This window comes from Mandrillus leucophaeus, unplaced genomic scaffold, assembly GCF_000951045.1.
Source record: "Mandrillus leucophaeus isolate KB7577 unplaced genomic scaffold, Mleu.le_1.0 Scaffold83, whole genome shotgun sequence".
Taxonomy (NCBI): Eukaryota; Metazoa; Chordata; class Mammalia; order Primates; family Cercopithecidae; genus Mandrillus; species Mandrillus leucophaeus.
In genome coordinates this window covers 1907031-1910579 of record NW_012109030.1, presented here as the reverse complement: position 1 = coordinate 1910579, position 3549 = coordinate 1907031, and positions in this window count along the sequence as shown.

The following is a 3549-nucleotide window of genomic DNA, read 5'->3' as shown; positions in this document are numbered from 1 at the left end:
TCTTTTCTTTTCTTTCTTTCTCTTTCTTTCTTTCTTTCTTTCTTTCTTTCTTTCTTTCTTTCTTTCTTTCTCTCTCTCTCTCTCTCTCTCTCTCTTTCTTTCTTTCTTTCTTTCTTTCTTTCTTTCTTTCTTTCTTTCTCTCTCTCTCTCTCTCTCTCTTTCTTTCTTTCTTTCTTTCTTTCTTTCTTTTCTTTCTTTCTTTCTTCCTCCTCCTCCTCCTCCTTCTTCTTCTTGGAGATGGGGTTCTCACCATGTTGTTCAAGTTGGTCTTGAACTCCTGAACTCAAGTGATCTGCCCACCTAAGCCTCCCACAGTGCTGGGATTTCAGGGTGAGCCAACATGCCCAGCCCTTGAGATGTTATTCATCTCTTTCTTAAAGGCATCTTGGGCATATTAAATGACTTAGTAGTAAATCTCCATCCTGTGTAATTGTGACCAAGTTTGGCGAAGTTAAGAATGTTGGAATTTACAGTTTACTTTATGTGGGGGTAGAAGGTGTAGTTCACAGTCTACAGGAGTTCAGACTTCGGTTCTGATGGATGGGTGTTGTCAATCTCTTCCTATGTCTCCTGTGTCGGAGAGGAAGTGAGACTTGAGTAGGGGGGAGGACGGAGAAGAGAAAAGGAGTATAGATGCCCTTACGTAACATATGGTCTTTCACTAACATTAAACAAAACAGGTCAGCATGAAGCTGGAAGGGGGCGAGATTAAATAGAGATGACGTTTAGAGACAGAAGAGCTAAGTTGTTTCTGAAGCATTGTAAAAGTCTCCTCATGTAGGTGAAAGATGTAGATTTAGGCAGGATTTTGAATAGGGGGCTCTCATTTGGGCATTGTGGGGGGAGAAGTTGAGGGAAGGTATTAATACTTAGAAAAGACAGAGATTAAATGGTTGTACATGGGACTGGAATAAAAGGGGTGGGTTGGGGAGTGGTGGGAAATAGGGTTGGATGGGTCTGCAGGAAGAGGATCTTAATAACAAGAACATTTACTGAGGCAAAGGGAGCCGGTTCTAGAGCAGAGACAAGACATACCTCCTGGGGTTCCAAAAGTTTAGGGGTGGGGAGTGGGGGGTAGTTGTTGGAAGGAAGGGAAAGCAAAGTAGGTGTTGCCCAGATGCACTGGGAGGCTAGGACCTCAAGCTGGTTAACAGAAGGGAGGTCGGGGGAGGGGGGCACAAATGCTAAAGAAAAGAACAGGCTAGGCATGGTGGCTCATGCCTGTAATCCCAGCACTTTGGGAGTCAGAGGCAGGAGTATCATGAGGTCAGGAGTTTGAGACCAGCCTGATCAACATGGCGAAACCCCATCTGTACTAAAAAATATATATATATACACACACACAAAAAAAAATTAGCTGGATGTGGTTGGGTGTGCCTGTAATCCCAGCTACTCAGGAGGCTGAGGCAGGAGAATCGCTTGATCCCGGGAGGCGGAGGTTGCAGTGAGCTAAGATAGCACCACTGGGTTGCAGTCTGGGCAACAGAGCGAGACTCCGTCTCAAAAAAAATTCAAGGTGTCTCAAGGTATTTACCTAGAAAAGAAGAATAATGAACGGTAGCAGTGGGGTTAGAACAACAGGTTGGGGAAGTAGAAGGTAAGTTAGATGCTGGGCTCATTGATTTGAGTTACTAGCCTGGGATTAGCAATATAGATTACAGTTTAGGGAGTGGTCAGTCTGTCCATTGATTTGAGGGTTTATCCAGAGAAAAATCGCTGAACTTACTGAAAAGCTGAACTTTTTGTCTCCCTTACATCAGAACCCACTCAGTAGACTGATTTAAATGTTATATCTTTAACTTGTCTTGCCCCTGTAAAAATTATGCAAATAAATAAGCTATCAAAAATTTCCCTGGCAAATTGTCACGTCTGGATAATTTCCTAACTGAATACTCCTTTCCCAGATAAAGACTGAAGAGTAGATGGTAGAAGACTTGCTTCTCTTTTTAAAAGTTCATTCGCTTTGAATACAGAGTCTGCTACTCTGATCAAGTTACTGTTGTTCATCAAAGTGGTGTTCCCTTCAGTAAATTTCAATGAGGAATTCATGGGCAGCATACAGATAGGAATGTTGACGACTGTGTTGTACACTGAGGTTAGAAAAATAACCTCAACTCAATCATTTCCTGACACTGGCATGCTGAAATTTGGAAATCTGTCCTATTGCAAGCTGGCCTGAGGTGGATGAGAAACATCTAAATAGGTAGAAGGTGATAGAATGATCCTAGACATGCACCTGACCTGTGTGCTGACTTACTAGGTGGAACTAGCTATATATTACACAATGCTTTGATTTGCACAGGGAAGCGCATCACCAGGGTATCCCCTGTTGTACCCACTTGCTTACTTCCTTGGCATATTTCTTAACCTTTTTGGCCTTTTTGTTCAAAAATAGAGTGAGAGGCTGGGCGTGGTGTTTCACACCCGTAATCCCAGCACTTTGGGAGGCAGAGGCAGGTGGATCAACTTGAGGCCAGGAGTTTGAGACCAGCCTGGCCAACATAGTGAAATCCCGTCTCTACTAACAATACAAAAATTAGCCAGGTGTGGTGGCACATGCCTGTAATCCCAGCTCCTCAGGAGGCTGAGGCAGGAGAATTGCATGAATCCAGGAGGTGGGGGTTGCAGTGAGGCAAGATCGCGCCGGTGCACTTCAGCCTGGGTGACAGAGTGAGACTCTGTCTCAAAACAACAACAACAACAATAACAACAAAAATAGAGTAGATAAGGAAAAAAAATCTGTTTACTGACACATAATAATCTGTTTACTGACACAGGAACACATAATTGTTCCTGTGTTCTAAAATACACTTGCTGTTGACTTACACAAGTCTATATTCTTAATATGGTCACTTTCTGCTTTACAGATGAGGACATTAAAGTTTGGGGAGGTATGATAATATGCTTGTTTACAGGGCAAGTAAGTGGTACTATTTTAACCCTATCAAATGCCAAAACCAGTTCCTCATGCTACGAGGTCTATAAAGAATCAGGTTTTAAAGCCACCTTTCCAAAGGCAGTAAGCTATTCTGGGCGGCCCTCTGGGCATGCCTATGACTAGTCCTTGAGAGATAGCATAAAGCTGCTGTGTACTTTTCCGAGAGGTCGTGGAAAAGTGTTTGGTTGCACCTTGGTATTTTGGAGGGAACGCAAACTAACTCCAAGCTCTTTGACCTCCCTGGGAGGCCAAAAGCCTGGGAGAGTGGTAAACCTTCCAAGAAGCCAGGACAAAAAAAAAAAAATACTCAATTGCAATAATTGCAGAGAAGGGATAAGTCTGAATAGGTGTCTTGTACATTTCATCATTCTGATGGGAACCATGCCAATTGGTAAGATCTGGGGAATCGTCAAAGAAACACATGGACGGTGACAGGTCTCATGCTGAATGAGAAGTTTGACATTTTAAAGATCTACCAGCACTGATTTATTTGTCAGAAAAGCAAGTCTGGGACTTGTTTATCATCTACGTGAGCATGTGTGTATGCTTCATGCTGGGAAAGGTATACATAGTTCTTTCCCTAAAAAGAAAAGGAAAGAACCCAAAGGTCA